General features: G+C 40.4%; 1 protein-coding gene across 2 annotated transcripts in view; it reads left to right on the top strand.

Moving 5' to 3' along the window:
* Positions 1-26,271, top strand: part of LOC124141152 (serine-rich adhesin for platelets-like) — a 65,296-nt gene that overhangs the window by 16,583 nt on the left and 22,442 nt on the right. Inside the window, exon 1 of one of the 2 annotated variants that reach the window (XM_046509065.2) lies at positions 9,010-9,128. The exons of the other annotated variant lie outside the window; for it this stretch is intronic. The gene's annotated coding sequence lies outside the window, so the exon portion shown is untranslated. Of the gene's footprint in view, positions 1-9,009; positions 9,129-26,271 lie in introns of those variants that run through there. 2 annotated transcript variants of the gene reach the window in all.

Raw genomic sequence — 26,271 nt, forward strand, 5'->3', positions numbered from 1 at the left:
CGTGTGCGTGTGCGTGTGTGTGTGCGCGCGCGTACGTATGCTGTGGTGTGGTGTGGTGGGATGGAATGTGTGTGTGGGTGTAGGTGTGTGGGTGTGTGTGTGTGTTTGCGCGCGCGCGTACGTATGCTGTGGTGTGGTGTGGTGAGGTGGGATAGAATGTGGGTGTAGGTGTAGGTGTAGGTGTAGGTGTAGGTGTGGGATGTGGGTGTGGTATGGTATGGGTGGGATCTGGGTGTTGGCCTGGGCGTGCTGGTGGGAATATGGGTGTTTGACAAGCGTTACGTCGTAAATATTCCAAATCCTTTATCTCAGAATTTTTCATGCTTTCAATATATACATGTAACAGTTCGACTTAGACACGTCTAATACTGTCACGCCAGTGGTTGAATATTACTCTGTATTATTCCATAAAAGGAATGACATTTCGTTATCGCCCGCCTCCCTTGGATTTTATCGTTACAATCAGCCTTAGTGTATAGCCAACATCCTGGCTTTGGCTTGAAAGGGAGAATTCCGAGAACGATAAAAAATTATTACTCTTTTATAATTGATAAAGAAAATTAATGAATAATTAATGTTACCTTGACAGTCTAGATGGCCCGGTACCCAGGTGCCCATTCGTGATAGTACGTCGAAACATTATCCAGCTGTGCAGCTAATATACAAGTATTACCGACTGTAGGATACGCCGCTGGCTAAGGGATTAATATTGGGCATAATATGGTTTATGGTTAGTATTATTTGATTGTTCATTAGACAGCAACTGTGTTGTGGATGCACGTCACGTGTCCAAGTCACATAAACACACTCGGAAATTATCGAGACCAACAGCAAACGGATGTGATTTCACCAGTTCACCAATTGTGCGTTGAACCTTTATTTTCTGAGATCGGAATCAAATTAACACGTGCGTTTTGGTGGCACGAAATGAGACAATTATTCACCGTATCATACTCAAGCAGGGGTTACCATAGTCACAACCCATACAAATAGTATAAAACAAATACTTCCTTGTGTCTAGTGTGTTTAGGTAGCTCAACTCGTTGCATCAGTAATATGTGTCCTCCGACTGAGGTGAAGATATTTGCCTAGCGTCTGAGCACACACTCGTATTGGCCACGATATCAGGTATCTATATTCTAACCGACTTAGATGTGGAAGTTAGTGGCCCTGATTGCTTGGGTCGATGCATGAAATATTGATGCATACGCACGTTATAACATGACTAACTTAGTCAACTCCGATTAAAATGTATTGTGGTATGGTGTTAGTTTATGATTCTCATGTTGTGAAATCAGTAAATAACAACACAAGATTGATAAACAATCAACGAATAATAAACACAGGATTAGGTTTACAAGCATAAAATGTAATACAGTGGGTTAAATGTGTGACAGCAGCAATAGTAAACAGACAAGTCAGTGCACTTACGACTGTCCAGAATTTGCCACATTCAAAAGTCTTGAATGAAGCACGTGCTCCGTTAGTGAATCTAGTGTTGGATAGGTATCCTGTCCGCACTAGGCAACTAGAAAAGTAGCAAGTCAAGTCTTAGAAGGCATCTTCTCTCATCCTGCTCCAGAGAAAATAATTTCATGCGACTCCTCCCATATGAATGAAATGACAAAATACCTTGGGTGTCTTCCTAATCAACTCACTGCCAATACATGTCAATGTCGATCTGATTCTGATCACTTTCCATTAGAATTGATGTGTAGATTTCCAAATATGGGTAAGAGGTGCAATAATGATTCATGTATGGATCCACAAGCATCAGAGAAAATTGTATGGAATGATCATTACTCCAGTTTGTTTCTTGATAACCTGAGATATAATTTTACTGAAAACAAAGAAATGGTCCTTAAAGAAATTGATAATGCTATTGAAAACGCAATTAGCCACTTTGTCGACATTGTATTAGACTCTGCTAACTGCATGAAAAAGACAATACGACATAATCCACAATTTGCCAATCACAAACCACTAAGTCTAGAATGTAGACAAGCGAAACGAGAAACACGTAGGGCACTTAGGAGATTTAGAACACAAAGAACAGTCGCTAACAGAATTGTGTACTGTAGACAAAGAAATCATTATAAATTTTGTTGCAGAAAATTTAAATCCATTTCACGTAAGAAATCAGTTGAAAGATTGCATAGAAGCATAAATAGTCAATCTAGCTTTTGGAAACAGATAAGATCATTACAAAACAAACCCAGACAGAAGAATCATATAACGAAAGCAGAATGGCTGTGCCATTTTAGAGAGGTTTTTGCAAATGACAATGTTTTTTCTCCTCACTTAGATGATGAAAATGAACTCAGTTCTAATCAGTTTACAGATATTGATGCATTCATACTAAATTCTACGATAACTGAACATGAAATTACATCATCAATAAATAAGTTAAAAAAAGGAAAATCCGCCGGGCCCGATCAAGTGCTGATAGAAATGCTTAAATGTTCCCAATTAGATATTATGCCATTTCTTCATAAATGTTTCAACAAACTCTTTGATAATCAAATATTTCCAAACAGTTGGTCTTGTTCAGAAATAGTCCCTCTACATAAAAAAGGCGATCCGAGAAACCCTGACAACTACAGGGGGATCTCATTAATGAGTGTTCTGGGGAAAATTTTTACCTCTGTTTTGAATAACAGGCTTACTAACTGGGCAAATATGAGAGATAAGATACCGGAAGTTCAAGCTGGTTTTAGAAAAAATTATTCAACCGTAGATCATATTTTTACATTATATGCTGCAATTCAAAAATGTCTAACACGTCGTAAACACAAGGTTTACGTTGCTTTTATTGATTTTAAAAAGGCATTTGATACAGTTGATCGTTATAAATTATGGTGTTGTTTAAGAAAAGCTGGACTACAAGGGAAGATGTTTAATATAATACAATCAATGTATTCAAATATCAAGTCATGTGTACGTAGTGATTATGGTGTTACTGATTTTATCGATTGCCCATCTGGTTTACGTCAGGGATGTATACTGAGTCCTCTGTTATTTTCGTTTTTCATAAGCGAATTATATTATGAAATCTCAAGTAACGGCAAGCATGGTATACAGATGTATCCTGACATCCTTGAACTTCTTATGCTCCTTTTTGCCGATGATGTTATTTTACTATCTGACACTGTTATTGGTCTACAGAATCAGTTGAATGTATTAGATAAATATACTAAGGAATGGAATTTATCTGTAAATTTAGATAAGACAGAAATTATAGTATTCAGAAAAGGGGGTCCTTTAAATTTTAGGGAAAGATGGTACTTAAATGGACAACAAATTAATGTAGTTAATGGTTATAAGTATCTCGGCATAATGTTTAATTCAACACTAAATATGAACAAATGTGTATCTGACTTATCACTGCGAGGGAAACGAGCTTTACTTAATATAATGTCTGTTTCACATAAACTTGGAGTTATTACTCCAAAAGTATTTTTCAAATTATTTGATACTCAAATACAGCCAATTTTATTGTATGGATCTGAAGTGTGGGGTTACCGAAGATATGAATGTTTAGAAAGAATTCACCTACTGGCATGTAAAAAGTTTCTTCGCGTTGGAATAGCAACACCAAATAATATGATATATGGAGAATGTGGAAGATACCCACTTTACATTAATTCACAAATAAAGTGTTTAAATAATTGGTTTAATATCATCCGTATGCCAGAACATCGGCTTCCGAAAAAAGCTTATAACATGCTCTTTCATTTAGATAGTATCGGTAAGGTTACATGGGTATCGCATATTAGGACACTATTATTCTCACATGGATATGGGTATATATGGCTTAACCAATCTGTTGGTGATCAACATTTATTTCTAAATGATTTTCGTAAAATAGCAATAAATATGTTCTATCAAGGGTGGCAATGCAACTTGGAAAATAGTTCACGTTATGATTTGTACAGAACATTTAAGACTCTATTAGAGCCAGAAAAATATCTATCAGTTTTAACAAATAGTCACCTAAGAAATGGATATATTAAATACAGACTTGGCTTGTCAAAACTTATGATTAACTATGGACGGAATATATCACTTGAAAAAATACAAAGAATTTGTCCATTCTGTAACTCTGCAATAGAAGACGAAATACATTTTACCTTTGAATGTCCTTATTATGCAGAATTACGTACTAAATATATACCAGAATGTTTCTTATCTAAGACAAGTAGAATAGCTTTTGTTTCTATTTTGTCATCGAATGATGCCGATGTAATGTTTAAACTGTCTTTATTTGTAAAACATGGGATGGAACTACGAAATAACATGTTGAGTGGAAATTCATAATTTTAATTACCTCACCCTAGAAAGTCCTCATGATTATCACCGATTGTTAAATGAATGTTATATTTATATAATTTTTGTTGTATCTCCCAATCTGTAAATTCTCACCCACTGTATTTATCTGAACTTGTATATGGGCCGATGGCCTTTGATACAATAAACATCTTTGACTTTGACTTTGAGTCTGTTTCCGCCATCCAAAAGACGTCGGCTCAGTCATGTTCAAAGGCCAAATGATCCCATTCATTGGGGTGAGTGAGTGAGTGAGTTGGGTTTAACGCCGCTTTTAACAGTATTCCAATTATAACAGGGTGTGTCAGCTTAATGTTGGAGGAAAGCTCGAAGTGATGCAGGTTTCAGACGTTTACCACTTCGGTGAAACCCACGAGCACGGGTATGGTGCTGACAAACCTAGAAACCCATGCAATAGCGCTATCAACTTTTGACTTGACTCTAAAGCCTGAAGGGGGCGGTCGGGTAGCCTAGTGGTTAAAGCGTTCGCTCGTCACGCCGAAGACCCGGGTTCGAATCCCCCGCCGTGATATTGCTGGAATATTGCTAAAAGCGGCGTAAAACCAAACTCACTCACTCACTAAAGCCTGAAGACATGCGAACTCCTCTTCCAAAGCACCATAAGACTCTGAACAAAGAGAGAGATATTTCTTGACCCAGCGCATGTACCATCATAATTCTTAATACAACCAACTAAGGAAGGACTTGCTTGATATTCACAGAAATTAATTTGTGACTAAGTAAGTGGAATTGATACCTAGAAAACTCAATGTTGTGCTTGGAAAGAAACGATTCAATTCTGCCAAAACGTTTCATTTTAAAACTTTGTACACCGCTATCCCTCGAGACAAGCTTCATTGAGACCACCTCCTCTGTTCCATATTTAGATCTAGACATAAAATTTCAGATTGACTAATAATACTCCACAAGACCTGTATGACAAGAGGGATAACTTTCTTTCCATCTTTCCAATAGTTATTATAACAAGCAAGCTTTATCTGAGAATATTTCAAAGAGTGTCATACAACTCTTGCACAAATTATTTTTGATCAAGGTTACAACATTCACGGCCTCAGTAAAACTTTTAACCGTTTTATGGTAAAATGTAACATACATGTACATTCCCGTGTTTTGTTCAGGTGAAGATTGACTTGCCTTTGCATGTGTTTCTAACTCCCAAAGTATACATGACCTGCATGACATTGGACTCTTGGTCAGACCGAAGTACTTAGAGTAAGCCAGCCACAGTGAAAAACTTGATCAAAGCCTTAACAAAAACTGGGTCAGTAATTATCCTTAACGGAATGGCTTCTGGGATTATGCTTGAAGCACGCATAAATGTCAGCAAATACTGATTACCAGACTATTTTGTTAGAAAAGGGACCCACAAATTAAACAACAAGCCGATTGAAAGGCCCTTTTAATGCCGGTATGGTCTTCAAGGGGTTAGGGGTAATTGTTGGACTAGGTGTTCCTACCACCTGACATACATGTCAAGTCTTACCAAACTGACACATCCTGACGCAGACTAGGCCTGAAGAAATGAGATAAAACATTCAATTGGCTGCCTCTTAAAATCATCAGGAACAACCTTACAACCTATACCACCATATACCATATTTCTAAGATGTAAACATCATGCGATGTATATATGAACTGTAGACATTGGCGATCACAACTTCGAATGCCCTCTGTCCAAAATATATGGTTTGCAATTAAATACCTCAAATAACAGACACAAATGAGAAATACATAAGATGTTTGAAATTTTCACATTATATTTGTATACTCCCCATGAAGATGAGAATGGAAATGAAGTACACACTGATCCATTGATAATAATACCCATACTAATAATAACCTGCAGTCCTTCGCTTGGATGAAGTCGGTTGGCCTGAAATGTGAAACAAAAGGCGTCCTGCTGCTCAGGAACAGTCGGGGGCACGGGTGGCCCAGTCGTCCAAGGCGCCGCGATTCGCTGTGCAGAGTTGCGTCCCTTGGGCACGCCAGAAACCTATGATTGTGGGTTCGAATCCCGGTTCGCCCCGATTTTGTTTCTAGGTTTGTCAGCACCATACCCGTGCTCGTGGGTTTCACCGAACTGGTAAACGTCTAAGACCTGCATCCCTTCGGGCTTTCCTTTCACATAAAGCTGACACGCCGCGATATAACTGGAATACTGTTAAAAGCGGCGTTAAACCCAACTCACTCACTCACTCAGGACCAGTCACCTCCCACTCGAAACCATCAGTGTGTGATTTTGCATCAAAATGTAAATATGAAATGTAGATTATGGAATGAATTTAATGAGACTCTCCTTAACAATGTCAGTGGATACCCAGCTTGGGCACAAACACAGTATCTTAAGTGACATGATGGAGTGACTCGATCATTTTATTACCGTCTTCGCCATGCCTGTGGTTTTGACACAGAGGATCACACAAACCCTCTTTGCTTACTGTTTTATTTTAATTGATTGTGTAGAATAGCATTTTACACTTGAGATAAACAGTAGAACAGCATACAAACTATTCAATATACTCCGAGGTGTTTAAAATCGTTTCCTTTACTACACAGAATATATATTATCAAAGCGAGAGGATATTAGTCAAGATTATCCGCCGAATTAAAATTTGGTGTTGAGGGTCAAATAGCTGTGAACATTAAACAAATGGATCGCTGAAAATCCATGATGACACCAGGTGTGCGCGAAAAGCGTGAGCATGTCCTTCCCTACCGGTGGAACTTCTCCATTCATAAAAAGGTAATTTTTTATTAATCCTTCCATGCGACGGCGGCCTGTGAAAAAAACAAACAATCAAGTGATCGGTGAACCCGGCAATCCAGTGACACGATAGTGCATCACCCCAGATCACCATAAAATTTAGTAAACAGGACGTTGATAGCTCCAATGTCTAACAAAAAGTTTGGTTATGATAATGGAAAGGTTTTTGTCGCCTCTATTTGCTCAGCCTAACGGCAGTGTTGTGACATAATCACTTTATTACACTGCGACAAATCATTACGGTTTTCACGATCACCTCTGATCTTTTAGGATCAATACTATGTCTTCGTTAACCAGTCACATCAGCTGCGGGGCTATACTCTTTATTACCTGCAATATCCTCAGCTTGTCCGTATTAAAGGTAGTCGCCGAGCTTCATTCCAAGCGCTGCTTAATCTCAAAACGAGGTTTGTATTGTGGTGCTACGTTTGAAGATAGGAGGTTTTCGATGCGACCTTTACCACTTTGATGAAACAAATGCGCCCGGGCATGGCGCTGACAAGCCTATAGTGTATAAACATTATCAGCGAAACTGTTTTTCGAACGTTGATATCATGAAGACCAAAACAATATATCGTTGTGGGTATTTAAAGCGTCCTGTCGTTTCTGAGTACCATGGCATCCACATCCAAAAGAGTGAACTGTAGAAAATACTTGTGTCCTTCGTGTTTAGACCGCCTTCGTGGTCTAGTGGTAAAAGCCGGAAGGTCCGGGGTTCGATCCCCGGCCGCGTCATACCAAAAGACGTTAAAAGATGGTACTTGTTGTTGCCCTGTCTCGCGCTCGGCATTAAGGGGCTAAAACAAGGACTGGTCGGTTTGGAGTGAGTATACTGTGTCTGAGTGGGGTATTCATGTTAAACAGCGGCATGATATCTCAGTGGGCTAGAACTATAAATCAGCATCAGTCCGGACTAGTACAAGCAGCCACACACACAAACACATACACGTGCATGCACGTCGCTATATAAGTGCAATAATCTCGGACGCGACGTTAAACCCAATTTCACCTCACCTCACCTTCGTGTTTTCGTTTGTTTTCGCTAGAAATTTGCGAATCGAGGTGGAAAAGAAAAAAATGAACCGTTTGGAAAGATGACATCTAACTGGTTCAATAACCAACGGATCATTTGTTTAAATTAGGCAGACAACGTCCGCTCAGGGTTGTCTGAATGGGGCATTCATGTTAAACCACGGCATGGTATCTCAGTTGGCTAGCACTATTAAGGCAGCATTAGTCCGGACAAGTACAAGCAGTCACACACACACACACACGCACGCACATAATGCAATCATCTTGGACGCGACGTTAAACCCCATTTCTCCTCACCTCGTCACTCAGAGAGGTGTCGTATCGGTTTAAAAGATCTGTTTTTAATTGTTTAATTGAAATGAAATATTTCCCATGTCGTAGCAGATCCCAATCATGGAATACTGATTTCTGGCGTTCGTGTAAGAAGCCTCCACAACCCAACCAACTTTGAATACCGTCACTTGCTCTAGCCATAGAAGCACCAAAGGGCCAAATACGACATCGAAATCCAATTTTGAAATCTCTTTCGCTAATAATTTCCTTCTCAAAATTTACACAGTGAATATTTATTTCCATGAAACATATCAGCAAACACAACGAGCAACGAAATGCATAAAGCTTAAACAAACGCAGGTAATATTATTAAAATGAGAAATATGATAAGTGAATGCATGTCCATCACTAAGTGGAGCCCTGTCTGATTATAATCACCTTGACCTTAATCCTTCCCTGCGGAAGGTCGACATGTAGGGAAGAGGGCAAGGATGATATCATTACATCAACATCGTTACTCTGATTGGGCGAGTCTCCCCCGAGATACTTCAGGAGTGTAATCGGCTCTCCTTCTGTTTATTTAATGGATCTCCTGTAACAATATCATTTGTCCTCCTGGTAACACTCATCACCAGCGTCACGCCCGTTAGCTGGAGATATTATTCCTCGTCGTGCGTCTCAGTGTTCATTGACGATCGGATACCTTACTATGGTAAGTGGCCTTCTTGTCTCTATTCGTGTTAAGGGTGTATTGTTATTGTATTAAAAAAATGTACAGCGGCGTGTTAAAAGGCCAGTTGGGCCAGTTTACAAGGTAAGAATAACTAGAGAAAGAAGATCGCTGAATTAGCCGCGAGAGGCGACAATGCTTGTCGGGAGGCTGACTTGGTTGTTGCGTGTCATTGTATCACAATTGCATATAATGATGCTCATGATGTCAATCACTGGATTTTCTGGTCAAGACTCAATTATTTATAGACCGCCGTCATATAGCTGAATATTGCTGAGTGCGTCGTTAAACAACAACAACAAAAAAAAAAGAGGAAGAAGATTGTTCAGACGGAAAGAAAACCCGACATGACAAAAAAAGGAATGCTTGAATAACGTGAATTTATATTAGTTAATAGTGATTCATGGTTATGTTTTCGGAATCGTACAGTGGACTCTTGTCCATTCTTGTTATTATGAAAGGGTACCGGTTTCGTCGCTTTTATCATCTTTAAGGTATGCGGAAACTTCTTTTCGCCCGAAAATCAGACATTCTTTGTCTAAATATACATGTACAAAGTGGTCTTTGAATGTATTATTCAATTTGTCAAAAGCAAAGTTAACATAATTGTTTACAATTGAATGTATGGATGAATACATATTGATTTATCATTTATGCGTCGTGTTGGCTGTCCGCGTTGGTGTGTCCCCTGTATACACGTACACTATAGCTACCACATGGACCAGGGCAGTTTCATGCCGACTTCTATTTGGGTCAGATATCAAAGAATCTTTTCCTTTTAAACTGATGCACATCACAACGGGATATGAAAATAATTTCACAGTTAAACGTTACTTATATTATAATCACTATAGAGGATCGACGTGAATTGAATTTATTTCAATGTTGTCAAATTTAACACACGTAAACTATAAATCTTTAAAGAAAAGAAGGTAGACATAATGTTTGAATATTTTGTTAGAAGCACGTACATCAAAACCTCGTTTATAAAATTGTTTGATAAGCATTTCTTAGAAGTAGATGACTTAGATGACAAAGTATGGTTAACAACATCTATATTATATTGTGATAGCGACGTTTCGGTATAAACCCTTACACCTCATACCGTCAGTCTTACTGGACAACGGCATAAGGATCTGTACTGAAACGCCGCTTTACAATCACTGTGTAATAAAGTAGTTAACCATAAATTGGCTCCTTTGTCATCCGTCAACTCCTAAAAAATGCTTATCAAACAATTCTAAGAAAAGAGGTTTTGAGTCACGTGCTTCTAACAAAATGTCATTAAACAAGATCAAAGTTACCTTTGCCACTGAGTCGTTTATCAGACTGTTATATGTAGTTTGCCTGGCCAAAGGTAGCGCTTGAATGTCTGTTTGACACAACGTTCATAAAACGTCTTATCGCATCATCGTCCTGATGACACTCGTATTTATGGGACTCCCATATAGCTCAAGGACACCAGCTATCCCCTCCACATGTGTGTGTCTGTGCGTGCGTGTGTGTGTGTGAGAGAGAGAGAGGGTGTGATAGAGTGTGTTTGTGCGTGTGTGAGTGTGTGAGTCAGAGAGAGAGGGTGTGTGTGTGTGCGTGCGTGTGTGTGAGTGTGTGAGTGAGAGAGAGAGGATGTGTGTGTGATAGAGTGTGTGTGTGTGCGTGTGTAAGTGAGAGAGAGAGAGGGTGTGTGTGTGATAGAGTGTGTGCGTGCGTGTGTGAGTGTGAGTGAGAGAGAGAGGGTGTGTGTGAGTGAGAGGGAGAGTGCGCGTGTGTATGTAAGTGAGAGAGAGAGGGTGTGTGTGTGATAGAGTGTGTGTGTGCGTGTGTGTGTGTGAGTGAGAGAGAGAGGGTGTGTTTGTGATAGAGTGTGTGCGTGCGTGTGTGTGTGTGAGTGCGTGTGCGCGCGCGCGCGTACGTATGCTGTGGTGTGGTGTGGTGGGATGGAATGTGTGTGTGGGTGTAGGTGTGTGTGTGTGTGTGTGTGCGCGCGCGCGTACGTATGCTGTGGTGTGGTGTGGTGTGGTGTGGTGACATAGAATGTGGGTGTAGGTGTAGGTGTAGGTGTGATGTGGTGTAGATGGGATGTGGGATGTGGGTGTGGTATGGTGTGGGTGGGATCTGGGTGTGGGCCTGGGCGTGCTGGTGGGAATATGGGTGTTGGACAAGCGTTAGGTTGTAATATTCCAAATCCTTTATCTCAGAAGTTTTCATGCTTTCAATATATAACAGTTCGACTTAGACACGTCTAATACTGTCACGCCAGTGGTTGAATATAGAGTGTGTGCGTGCGTGTGTGAGTGTGAGTGAGAGAGATAGGCTGTGTGTTACTGAGAGGGAGAGTGAGCGTGTGTGTGTAAGTGAGAGAGAGAGGGTGTGTGTGTGATAGAGTGTGTGTGTGCGTGTGTGTGTGTGTGAGTGAGAGAGAGAGAGGGTGTGTGTGTGTGATAGAGCGTGTGCGTGCGTGTGTGTGTGTGAGTGAGAGAGAGAGGATGTGTGTGTGCGTGTGTGAGTGTGTGAGTGAGAGAGAGTGTGTGTGATAGAGTGTGTGTGTGAGTGAGTGAGAGGGAGAGTGTGTGTGTGTGTGCGGGTTTGTGTGTGTGAGAGAGAGAGAGTGTGTGTGTGTGAGAGAGATTGTGGGTTTTTGTGTGTGTTTGTGAGAGATAATGTGTGTTTGAGACACACACAGAGAGTGTGTGTTTGTTTGTGTGTGTGTGTGTGTGTGTGTGTATTTGTGTGAGGGAGAGAGAGAGAGAGTGTGTGTGTTTGTGCGTGTGTGTGTGCTGCAACCACTTTTATTTATGGTAGCTTGTAAATATTGCGCCATAACGACCTCCTCACGATGTTTACTGTTAAACAGAATGTATGAGGCAGTGCATATATCCCATTTAAAAGAAGATAAAGACCACCGAGACCTTTTTATACTACTTTTGTTAATCTATAAGGGTTAAACATAATATGGCACGACAGATTAAATATAGTAATATGGAAGAATCGTGTGGCCCTTAACTTCTTTAGAGTGGTGTATTAATATGTCGTTCCTAGGAACAGCTGTTGATTAAGAATGATTGGTAGTTATTTGACGCCACAGATTGCGATAGGCAAACTTTATCTCGGTGTCCTGTAAAGAACGGTGTCTGGACTCTTGGTTCTAGTGAGTGATCGCAGGCTTACGATGACAAATAAAGAGCCAGTTTTAACATTCTTGGGGTAAATATTCTGAACATGTATTTATTATTCTTGTGTTTATTGTTCTTATTTGGGTTCTGCTTGACCGATGCTTTAAACATTGCCGCTAAATGAAACCAAAACAGATTTCTCGGAGTTGAACAGTGACCGTTTAGTGATGACAATGCACATCGTTTGTCTGATTTTATAATACGGGTTTCGGCTTCTGTTCTCGTCACTCATTATTACTGGTACAGTAACAACAATTCGTCTCTGTATCGTACAACATGCATACATATATGTCCGTCTGGCTGTCATCTGTGCCCTAGGCAAGAAATACCAATACTTGTAACATGCAGAGTTGCGTTCCTTAGCCGAGCCAGGAAGCTATGATCATGGGTTCGAATTCAAGAATCGCCCTGATCAGGTTTCTTGGTTTGTCAGCACCTTACAAATGTTCTGGATTCCCCCAAAGTATTGACATCTAAGACCCGCACCAGCTCGACATTCCCCTCACAATCAAGCTTATCTTTAAGGTATGCGGGAACTTTAAAAATGGAATGCTTGAATGACTTGAATTTATATTAGTTAATAGTGATTCATGGTTATGTTTTCGGAATCGTACAGTGGACTCTTGTCCATTCTTGTTATTATGAAAGGGTACCGGTTTTGTCGCTTATATTATCTTAAGGTATGCGGAAACTTCTTTTCGCCCGAAAATCAGACCACTTCAGACAGTTTACGAAGTGGTCTTTGAATGTATTATTCAATTTGTCAAAAGCAAAGTTAACATAATTGTTTACCAATGAATGTATGGATGAATACATATTGATACTTATCATTTATGCGTAATGTTGGCTGTCCTTCCCCCTCACAAAAAGCTGACACGCCTTGACATAACTGTCACACTGGCTGTTCAAAGCGGCGTTAAACCCAAGTCACTTACTCACTCACAACAATTGCTAAGACCGACGTGTAACAACTCTTCAAATACGTGTGGGAAAAGCAGCTTCTGGGTGGTTATAAATATTTTTGCAGTCGTGTATCGCCCTGGGGCTCAATGCAGGACATGTGCAATCGATATTGATATTTTGTGGTGATTCACGGGTGAAGTATTTTATCTGTCCATCAAGATTGTTTGATTCGTGTTTTCCCAATGCCTTCAGAATCCTGGCTATGAGTCGGTCTCATTCGATGTTTAGGCTTGAAAAACCCATTGACAGATGAATAAGAGTTTTATGACATAATGAAAAAAATACCAGCGGTTGGATGGCTATTGGTGCACAAGCTAAACTCGGGAGTTCCGGGTCTGAAGACATCCAACATAAACATCATATTTTTCGCGACCGCCTCCGTTGTCTAGTGGTAGAACGTCTGCTCGTTGAGCGGAAAGTGGGTCCCAGCCGCGCCACACTAAAATACTTTAAAATATGGTCCTTGTTGTTACCCTGCCTTGCGCCCCGTATTAATGGTATAAAACAAGGATAGTCACCTCGGATGACTGTGTCTGAGTGGGTATCCATGTTAAACTGCGGCATGGTGTCTCAGTGGACTGGCACTGTTAAACCACACACGTGCATTCAGTGGAAGCCTCGGCGGCTGAGTGGGTTAGATCGCTGACTTTGTGTGCTGGCGATTAGTTGTCTCACTCTCTGACTCAACACGAATAAGTACTTGAATTTATACTTTACTAACATTTGTTTTAAATAATAATAATAATAATAATAATAATAATAATAATAATAATAATAATAATATAAAAAAATAAAATAAATGAAAGATAATAATATTTGTTGAAATAATAATAATAATAATAATAATAATAATACACATTTACGCATTTGCTGACCCCTTTTAATCCAATCTTATTTCGTAAAGTTTACAGATGCATATTTTATACTAAATAACATTACCCCGTACTTCGTTAATCCGGATATTTGTTAATTCGGATGAATTCAATCGGAACTATTTCATCCGGATTAACGAGGTTTCACTGTACAGATGAAAATCGTCATTTGATTTAGGAACCTGAGCGAGGAACGACACTGAAAAGAACCAAACCACAGTGCCCTGCTTGATATTGTGAAATGCACGATGTTACTGTATTCTTAGCAACTCCCCTACATAGAAAATAAACACTTCACCAAGACAGACGACTTGCCTCATAGACGAAACATGAACTCGGCTTACGCTGAACATAATACCCCTGAAACTGTTCATGGTTGTAAATGTTTGCAGCGGTTGTTATTTACAAAGGTAGGTGATGGCGACATCACTACCAGTGGGTCATCTGATGAAGCAATCATCGCTTAGAGACCGACTAGATGCAGGACACTGATGTTTATTCAGTGAAGGAAGTGCCATTGTCGCCATAAATCACACCTGTTAATCTTTATAAATGACAAGTTATCTTTGGGACATCGGAGATTGAGGTTAAAACTGACTTAGCAGCTGGATTACCTGGCAGCCTCAAAGGCCATCTATATAAATATATGTGTTTCTCGTGTCTATGCTTCGCTTACAATAGAGCGGGTGGAACATATTTATTAAAACATATTTCGCTGAATATTTTGGGTTGAGAATATAACCAGTGTTCAAAATAGACATCGGCCCGTAGGCCCGAGGAGGACAGATTTGTTCTCGGGTGATAGTTTTAAATGTCAGCAGGCCCTTGCTGCCTGCAGTTAATCTAAGTAGCTATTTATTAAGCATTTGTTTAAGTGATGTGACAAACATAACTTTAATATTTATAAACAGTAGGATTAGACCTTTCAAATGGTGTATGACTTCTAGTCGCAAAGGTTTTACAAGCTGATAATTTCCTGATAAATGTAGGCTTCATCTATCACCGCCGAGTCTTCGGGAACTTGGTGTGATAACAGTGAAAGCTTCCGGTTGACTGGTTGTGTTTTGTAATTTATATTGCTGGAGTATGTCTCGTTGCATCAGCTGAAATGTTTTGGGCCGACAGTTTTTTTCCACTGGGCCTACAGTTTGTTTAGAAATGCTGGCCTTTAAGGCTCTCAGATGGTGAGTTTCAGACACTGAATACAACTATTTTACGTTGAGAGAAGTGGTTCAGATGCAGTACATTTGGTCATGAACTCACTAAGGCGTCATTTTGGTCTGTTCGTCGTTCAGTGGTTGTTCTATTGGCGAGGAGAGCTTGAAATGGGACCAAAGCCCTACAAACCCCCAGGGACCCATGCTGCCGATCACGGACACCAATTCACAACCCTTGGCCACCAACATTGATTAATACAGGACCCCGCGTCACAATCCCGCGACTACTGGATCCTGACATGTCTAAGGATAGCAACTCTGCACACCCCTGGGGATGGGGTAAAGTGACATTACTGTTTGATGTACCAATAATCATTATCAGGTCGGATTTCGTATTCGAACCCAGGATCGTTGGGGATAAACGAACATTATATATGAGGCAGTATGTACAAAATGCGCCTTCGAAAGAAGAATGCAGCATTCAGTGAATCTGTTGAGATCTTTTCACCGTCAATTCTATCTAAAATATACTCTTAAACGTATAGATAACATAAAACTACCCAAAAAAATTTGATACTTTGAAAATACCCCAAAAGTGTTTCTTATGACAAAGTAAGGTACCGTTTACTGAAATACTCCTGCAAGCGGCGTAAATCTGACTCACTCACTCATTCGCTGACGAACAAGTGATTAATCTTAGCGAAGTTAATTGTAAACGATTAGTTTGGTGAGATAGAGACTTCAGCGCTTGTAGCTTAGATTTGATCAAATCATATTTGTCGCAAGAAGGATTTCTAACCAGTAGCAGTTAATTGCTTCAGCCAATCGGAAGTGCACCTGGGGTAACATCGAAGGTAATGTCGGTTAAATGGTGACAGAAAGTGTCTGATGTTCATGGGGTTCCTGTGGGACATTTTATACATGCGAGGTCATCTTGACATTCACTCGTTTCCCGAACATCCGTTGTCTTAACGTTAATACTTTCAGTGAGTGAGTGAATATGGTTTTACGCCGCTTTTAGCAATATTCCAGCAATATCACGGCGGGGGACACCAGAAATGGGCTTCACACATTGTACCCATGTCGGGAATCGGACCCGGGTCTTCGTCGTGACGAGCGAAGGCTTTAACCACTAGGCTACCCGACCACCCCCTTTTTAATACTTTGAAACACTAGGTGTCATGACTGACATTGTAGTGATTGTTGAACACCCAGTATTATGGCTGTTAATTTAGTAATTGTGGACCACCCTGTATAATGACCGTCAAGGTAGTGATTGTGGACCACCTGTAATGGTTGTCTATGTAGTGAGTGTGGATCACCCAGTATAATGACTGTCAAGGTAGTAATTGTGGACCACCTGCAATGGTTGTCTATGTAGTGATTGTGGACTCCCTAGTATAATGGCTGTCAAGGTAGTAATTGTGGACCACCTGCAATGGTTGTCTATGTAGTGATTGTGGACTCCCTAGTATACTGACTGTCAAGGTAGTGACTGTGGACCACCTGCAATGGTTGTCTATTTAGTGAGTGTGGATCACCCAGTATAATGACTGTCAATGTAGTAATTGTGTAACTTTCACTGCAGTGGTATCATGATCTACATTGTAGTTGTTGCCGAATACCACGTATCATGACCATTACTGTAGTGATTTCCTTGAAGTGAATGTTGAACACCCGATGTCATAACACTGGTATTATGAGTGCCATCGTAGCTGTCGAACACCCTGTGTTCTGACTTGCACAGCAGTTGTGTAATGATCTAGATTGTAGTGTTTGTCGATCACCATGTATCATGACCGTTACTGTAGTGATCTCCTTTTATCGCATGTTGAACACTCGTTATCACTGTCAATTATTAACATGCCTCCGCGGTATATCTGGATCATTGTTTAACTGGTGACGTCAAGGTTTAGAAACGACCCTATCAGATTTTGTGCATTTATATGTGAAAACATGTATCGTTTCTTAATTCAATGAGAAATCGATCGTAACTCATCGTAAGTGTAGTTTCTATAGAACTGCTCTTTCAACGATGTTGATCATATGTTGCAAGGAAAATAATCACACACCCGTATCAAATACATCACCACAAAATAACCAGTTCTTGTTTGTTTCAATTTAGCAACAATCAAACATGGGTAAATGTTTTCTTCTGCACGACAGTTTCCATGCCCTTCATGTTTCTACGACAAGCTGTCATGGCCAAAATCTAATTATATATACGTCAATAATATTCTGTTATGTCGGTTGTGTGCACTGCGTGCATGGTTGCAGTTATTGACCGACATGTGATGCAACATTATGTAAATCACGTGCTCAAGGATAAAAGTGTTAACAATAATTCATTCCATAATGGCAATCGTTAAGGCAAATACAGCTGCATCGTTATCCTGTGTCAAACGTTTTGTGGGTCCAGGGTATCCTCTCTATTTGTCTTCGTCTCGGTATAATAGTACATGTTGCCTCATAAACTATCCAATTTCAGCATTTATTGTCGCCTGTCAGGTGTTTAGTGAGAGTAAAACATATTACGAAAACCCATTGACTTCCAGGTCCTTTTTTAATGATATACAGGCAGGCGTAGGACGCGCTCGTATCTTTAACAAATAGCTTCATGTTTATATAATCTGCAAAATGTAGGTGATATTCAAAACTAACAGTGAGTGAGAGAGTTGGGTTTAACGCCGATTTGAATAGTATTCCGGTTATACCACAGCGTGTCAGCTTAATGTGAGGGAAAGCCCGAAGTGATGCATGTCTCAGATGTTTACCACTTTAGTGAAATCCACGATCACGGGTATGTACTGCCAAACCTAGAAGCATGGTGGCTTCGAACCCACGATCATTGGTTTCTGGCGCGCCAAAGGGAAGCACGTCTGCACAGCGAATTGCGTTGTCAAAGACAACTGGGCCATCCGTGCCCCTTTCGAAACTCAGCGAAGAAAACGACGGGGGTGTGGAGTGAAAAATTGAATATTTGAGATAACGGGTCATACCCCCATAATAAGTCAAACATTCGGTTAAGCGGCGTAGCATGGTCCGAATTAATCTCCCAATGACAATTTGAGGGAGTCTTGCTCACTCCTCTTTCTGCACCTGGCCCAGTGTACTGATTATAAACCCGTCGCTCTTACCAGTTGTTTGCCAAAGGTGTTTTAGAAATGTCTGTTTAAACATGTATCAAATGTTTGCATAGATAATGGGATAATTACTTCTTGGCAATCGGGATTTACAGCTGTATCTATGTATCAAGTGACCAGTTTATATAGTTTCATAGCTAAGGCAATGGACGCAGATGTTTGAACAAAATTCCCACAGAGATTCTGCGAGGTTTCGGAAATTTGCTGAATAAGGTAATAGGCATTTGCGATATGGTGTATTATTGTAGACCAACCCCCAAATGTTGCCTTTCGTTGACGTCCCCTTGACGTCCAGACACGTCCACACCTGTCCAGAAAGTCCAGAGAGAATCTGATCTCATCTGAAAACATTACACGAAAGCATCGGCGATTTCCCCAGTTTCTACGCTTTAAACACCATTGGAGTCTGGGTAGGATGTGTCGATTTGTAAACGGTGGTACAACACGTGGTCGCTGAGCATGCAAATTATCTGGTCAGTAACAATAATTCCGATGGCCCGGCGCAAGGGATCAGCAATTTGATTGACTGGGCTGGATTTTTGATAAATCAATCTTGGACCTGTGTTGATGACCTTGGGGACCCCGCCCGGGGCCGATCAATTACATTTTGTATCTGCAGAATTCTGCAAATCACAGACTCAGACACATTGAACATATGGTCTACATCTCTACCAGTTTGAAGCATGCCAAAGGCCCTAAGATGTTCATTATGTTGTAGACGTCGCATTCCTAGTCTGATTACAATTACTGTATTAAAAACTGGAGTAGAGCGCTTACGTGTTTGTGTGGATAATGAAAATCAACAATAATAATAGCTCAGACCTTTCACTGAAGTGTAAAATTCAAGAATGACCACAAACCCACGTGAACAGAAGAATTGCATGGTCAACGAGTAATGTTTCGGTCGTTTTGGGGCGTTAGGGTTTGGTTCCAAAAAAGCTCTGGCAGTTCTCAGCTGATCTTTCGTTGGCCGACCGATCATAACATTTTACACTCCATTAAACCCTAGTTTCGTTGGGGGTATAGTTAACATGACAACTGAATATGCAGATACATAAATAACTTCGTTTGTGGATCTCTACAGAAAAGATTAAAGTATGAAGATTTGTTTCTCTTTCTGTAAAATAACAGTCATGACACGATATCTTAAATAGGTACTCCATGTCGTATATTTAGGTATTCCCTGTGGTATAAATAGGTACTCCCTGTGAGTTAAACATACATCCCTATGTTGTAAACATGTACTCCCTGTGGTATAAACATGAATCCCGGTGGTATGAACACTCTTCAAGAAACGCACAGGTAGATTTTTAGTAAATGTTTTGTACCTCATAAAGTCGATATATTTAATTTAACATCATAGACACAAATATGAAATTTTGGAGTTCGATAGTCGTCACATGTTGTCGTTGTCCCAAGGCATTGAAAACTGTTGCGCTGAACTCAGTATCTCGTGTGACAGCCCCGGGCAGCAATCACGGCTCTGCATCTCCTCGGGACTGACTGGATAAGTGTACGAATTCTGTCCTGCGGAATTCTGCGCCATTCTGCTTCTAACGCGTTGGCCAGTTGTGGGAGTGTCTGCGGCGTGTTCTGACGTTGACGTACACGTCGACCAAGTTCATCCCAGAGGTGTTCGATTGGGTTGAGATCTGAGATCTGATCTCGACAGCCAGGCCAAGTCGGTGATGTTGGCGTTATGAAGGTAGTCTACCGTGAAACAGATACCTCTGGCGGTCAATGACTTAAAGAAGGTGAGGTTGAAGAATTTGATTCATGTAGCAATTTATTGTCAAATTTCCCTGAACCACAACCAAGTCCGATCTCGTGACGTAGGATATGGCCCCCCACACCATGACACTACCGCCACCGAAATTGTCGAATTCACGTACACAATGTGGGGCAAAATGCTCATTTCGACGACGATAAACACGTTGTCTTCCATCTCGCCGGTGAAGAAGAAATCGTGATTCGTCACTAAACCACACTCGTCTCCAATTTCTCAACTTCCAAGTCTGTAAGGTATGGCACCAACGCAAGGATCGCTGTCGATGGGTCTGTTGCAAAACAGGGACGATAACTGGTCTTCTGGGTCGGATTCAAGCCTCACGAAGATGGTTCCTGACAGTCTGGTCCGATATCCTCCTCAAACCAAGGATGCGTCCTGTGCAGGGCTGGAAACTCTTGGTCGACTTGTTCTCGGACGGTCTGAAGTGGAATTGAACTGTGTGTATCGTACACAAAGACGGCAAATGGTGTCGGACGTTGAAGTGGCGTGCAATAGAAGACTGCGATTCCCCTCTTAGGATACGTCCTATGGCGATGTTCCGATCGGCAGCGCTTAGTCTCGGTATTTTCGAACTTGAAAAATGTTGACAATTGAATGACAAATCATTGGCTTGTGCTTGCCTTTTTATAGCCACTACCACGAGTTACGAATGCCATAACTTGCACGTGCATTTTGCTTGACTGTTTTCCTCCATGACATTTTTTAACAAGTGTGAAAACAATGCCGTTTAAAACATTGCAAACCGACAGCGGCTGCGTTTTGACGCACCGTTTGTCGAATATCAAGCAACCAACATTTAACAAAACATACATCCAATTTATATACCGGGTTCTTTTGTGTAGTCAGGTTCAATGAACTACATACTACCTGTGCGTTTCTTTTTTTAAAGAGTGTATAAATTGGGAATCTATGTGTTATGACAATACATCCCTGTGATTTGAACAAATAAGTTTATATATAAATATGACATTGTGGTTTAAACATGTGTCCCTGTGGTATAAACATGCACTTCCTGTGGTACATATAGGCAGCCCTGTGGTTTAAACATGTATCCCTGTGGTATAAACATGCACTTCCTGTGGTAAATATAGGCAGCCCTGTGGCTTAAACATGTATCCCTGTGGTACAAACATGCACTTCCTGTGGTAAATATAGGCAGCCCTGTGGTTTAAACATGTATCCCTGTGGTATAAACATGCACTTCCTGTGGTAAATATAGGCAGCACTGTGGTTTAAACATGTATCCCTGTGGTATAAACATGCACTTCCTGTGGTAAATATAGGCAGCCCTGTGGTTTAAACATGTATCCCTGTGGTATAAACATGCACTTCCTGTGGTAAATATAGGCAGCCCTGTGGTATAAACATGAATTCCTGTGGTATAAATATGTACTCCCTGTGGTACATATACGCAGCCCTGTGGTATAAACATGAATTCCTGTGGTATAAATATGTACTCACTGTGGTACATATATGCAGCCCTGTGGTATAAACATGAATTCCTGTGGTATAAATATGTACTCCCTGTGGTACATATAGGCAGCCCTGTGGTATAAACATGAATTCCTATGGTATAAACATGCACTCCCTGTGGTACATATAGGCAGCCCTGTGGTTTAAACATGTATCCCTGTGGTATAAACATGCACTTCCTGTGGTAAATATAGGCAGCACTGTGGTTTAAACATGTATCCCTGTGGTATAAACATGCACTTCCTGTGGTAAATATAGGCAGCCCTGTGGTATAAACATGAATTCCTGTGGTATAAATATGTACTCCCTGTGGTACATATACGCAGCCCTGTGGTATAAACATGAATTCCTGTGGTATAAATATGTACTCCCTGTGGTACATATATGCAGCCCTGTGGTATAAACATGAATTCCTGTGGTATAAATATGTACTCCCTGTGGTACATATAGGCAGCCCTGTGGTATAAACATGAATTCCTGTGGTATAAATATGTACTCCCTGTGGTACATATAGGCAGCCCTGTGGTATAAACATGAATTCCTATGGTATAAACATGCACTCCCTGTGGTACATATAGGCAGCCCTGTGGTATAAACATGAATTCCTGTGGTATAAATATGTACTCCCTGTGGTACATATACGCAGCCCTGTGGTATAAACATGAATTCCTGTGGTATAAATATGTACTCCCTGTGGTACAAATACGCAGCCCTGTGGTATAAACATGAATTCCTGTGGTATAAATATGTACTCCCTGTGGTACATATAGGCAGCACTGTGGTATAAACATGAATTCCTATGGTATAAACATGCACTCCCTGTGGTACATATAGGCAGCCCTGTGGTATAAACATGAATTTCTGTGGTATAAATATGTACTCCCTGTGGTACATATAGGCAGCACTGTGGTATAAACATGAATTCTTGTGGTATAAACATGCACTCCCTGTGGTACATATAGACAGCCCTGTGGTATAAACACGAATTCCTGTGGTATAAATATGTACTCCCTGTGGTACATATAGGCAGCCCTGTGGTATAAACATGAATTCCTATGGTATAAACATGCACTCCCTGTGGTACATATAGGCAGCCCTGTGGTATAAACATGAATTTCTGTGGTATAAATATGTACTCCCTGTGGTACATATAGGCAGCACTGTGGTATAAACATGAATTCCTGTGGTATAAACATCCACTCCCTGTGGTGTAAATAAGCATTCCCTGTGATATAGACATGAATTTCTGTGGTACAAATAGGTACTCCTTATGGTATAAAAATGTATCCCTTGGGTATAAATAGGTACTCCCTGTGGTACATATAGGCAGCCCTGTGGTATAAACATGAATTCCTATGGTATAAACATGCACTCCCTGTGGTACATATAGGCAGCCCTGTGGTATAAATATGAATTCCTGTGGTATAAATATGTACTCCCTGTGGTACATATAGGCAGCCCTGTGGTGTAAACATGAATTCCTATGGTATAAACATGCACTCCCTGTGGTACATATAGGCAGCCCTGTGGTATAAACATGAATTCCTGTGGTATAAATATGTACTCCCTGTGGTACATATAGGCAGCACTGTGGTATAAACATGAATTCCTGTGGTATAAACATCCACTCCCTGTGGTGTAAATAAGCATTCCCTGTGATATAGACATGAATCCATGTGGTACAAATAGGTACTCCTTATGGTATAAAAATGTATCCCTTGGGTATAAATAGGTACTCCCTGTGGTATACACTCGTAATGTGTTTCTCGTAATTTCTGTACCACCGCCATTGTTATTGATCCTTAGTTATAAAACGTGTTTTTATTTACAAATCAGTCTTCCGTTTTCATCGCTGTTCGTAAAATATTCTGGGCTAACGTTCAGGTATCCGCTACTACATGGTCTGATGTTCATTTTTGTTCTGGGTCGAAAACGAGTAATATTTATATAATGTTGTCTTGCCGCACTTGAACCACTTCCAACACCAAGATATTCAGGAATGTGTTTTTTTTCCATGATGTCGTGACATTGATTTCCCACAGTATGCTGAGGTCCTATTGCTAGGATCAACTCTGATCAAGGTGATAAATTATTGTGTTTTTTGCGAACGTTTTTTTCAACACCTGAAAATACAATACGAAAATTCGAATTTGAAATATTTTACAGTTGTAGAATCGGATCACAATATAGGCCTGAACATATCATACTATCATAAAATAAACTCCATTATTAATGTGATTTTTATGTGATGGATTTAATTTAACATGTTTAAAACGTGTTAGAATCCAATCATCAATGACAATACTACTCGGCTTTATGCTTCTTGAACGTGAACAATGATGCCGTTCTTGTTTACCTGTTGCAACCCAGGGTAAACAAAAACTGTCATGTTGTGTTCGGTGTTTCTCATGCATACTGCATGAAAATGATCCCATACCCGAAACGAGAAATAAAGGTCAATATAGTGGCAAGGCGAACACCTAGAATGGGATGTTTTTCATTAGTTCTGCACTTTTAACGGCTAGGTTGTGATATCAGTAGACTTTTAAAATAGGACAACATCCAGAGTTAGTTTCCACGGTGCAAGCGTGGATGGAAAGTAATATTAATACTCAGAATCTAAGTAAAATGAAAAGGACAAAGAAAGATGACACTCACTGCACATGCTCACATCAGATCTATTCATATGCTACGATGGGTTAGCAATCTAAGTCACATGCTAAGAAAGTGTGATAATCGATGCACATGCTAAGAATGGGTGGCAATATATTCACATGCTAAGATGAGGTAACATTCAATGCGCATGCTAAGAAAGGGTGGCATTCAATACAAATGTTGAGAAGGGGTGGCATTCAATGCACATTCTGAGAAGGGGTGGCATTCAATGCAGAGTCTGAGAAGGGGTGGCATTCAATGCACATCCTGAGAAGGGGTGGCATTCAATGCACATTCTGAGAAGGGGTGGCATTCAATGCACATTCTGAGAAGGGGTGGCATTCAATGCAGAGTCTGAGAAGGGGTGGCATTCAATGCACATCCTGAGAAGGGGTGGCATTCAATGCACATTTTTAGAAGGGGTGGCATTCAATGCACATCCTGAGAAGGGGTGGCATTCAATGCACATTCTGAGAAGGGGTGGCATTCAATGCACATTCTGAGAAGGGGTGGCATTCAATGCAGAGTCTGAGAAGGGGTGGCATTCAATGCACATTCTGAGAAGGGGTGGCATTCAATGCACATTTTGAGAAGGGGTGGCATTCAATGCAGAGTCTGAGAAGGGGTGACATTCAATGCACATCCTGAGAAGGGGTGGCATTCAATGCACATTTTGAGAAGGGGTGTCATTCAATGCACATTCTGAGAAGGGGTGGCATTCAATGCACATTTTGAGAAGGGGTGTCATTCAATGCACATTCTGAGAAGGGGTGTCATTCAATGCACATTTTGAGAAGGGGTGGCATTCAATGCACATTCTGAGAAGGGGTGGCACAATTTACGACGTTATCTAGTTGCGATCGCATGTTCGAAAAGATGGTTCAATGATGATCTGTATATTTTAACATATAACTTTTCATAATAACTCCACAGAATTCTAAAACAATTCCAGCACCAATGAGTGAATATTACTTACGGAATACATTAAATTTAAATATAAGTTAAAACGTGCATCTAAATAATCATTTCGCAGGTTTAGATATAAACAATACCGGCTTTTCGCGTTATATTTTCTTTGCGAGAGAAAAGTTATGACAGTAATGACTGGTATCTGATGAGTACACACAGGTCGCTGCCTCAGATGGCTGTATTTTGTATTTGCTTGTCTATCAAACGGATCATGGAGCACATCTACCCCATGCTATTGCAAGCCTATAATTGTTCTGCGAGTCTCAATTTCTTCGACCAGACTCACTGTGTTCCTTTCGATCAATTGTCAAAAGACAAGTAACCAGTCTGTGACATGATTTCAATTCAGAGAATCGATGTTAGTTTAGCGGCTTGCTGAACATATCACTTTCGACATCTTCTCGAATATATTTCGCAACGTGTGTGCATGTCAGCGAAGATACCTGAATATACTTTTGCACAAAAACATATACCGAATAATTAAAGAAGTGAAACAAGAGATTGGGCTTTATTTAGTGTCCAAAATAAAAACTTCATGTGGTTCGTTATTCGACCATTTCCATTCATGTGTCCATATGTATACTTCGGTTGGTTCATTTTATAGTGCACGTGATCTATATTCGTGCATTAGTATCTCTGCCGACTAGAGGTTATGAGGTATATATAGCCTAGTGGTTACATCCTACCAGAGGGCCAGGTCCAAATTTAATGTTATTGTTTCATGGTCCATTTTGTATGTATGAAACCAATTCCAGGTGATCCTTTCGTAATATAGCGGGATAGTGGCATGAACCAGATTAGTCACACATTTATTCATTTCTTGCTTTAATATATTCACGTACTATAATCAGTATATAACTACGATCAGTATATACCAAAGGTATTCATACATTCATCCAAATGTCCAAAAATGCCGAATTGTTATGTCAAG

Source organism: Haliotis rufescens, unplaced genomic scaffold (genome assembly GCF_023055435.1).
Source record: "Haliotis rufescens isolate VD_foot unplaced genomic scaffold, xgHalRufe1.0.p SCAF_11, whole genome shotgun sequence".
In the NCBI taxonomy this organism is placed as follows: domain Eukaryota; kingdom Metazoa; phylum Mollusca; class Gastropoda; order Lepetellida; family Haliotidae; genus Haliotis; species Haliotis rufescens.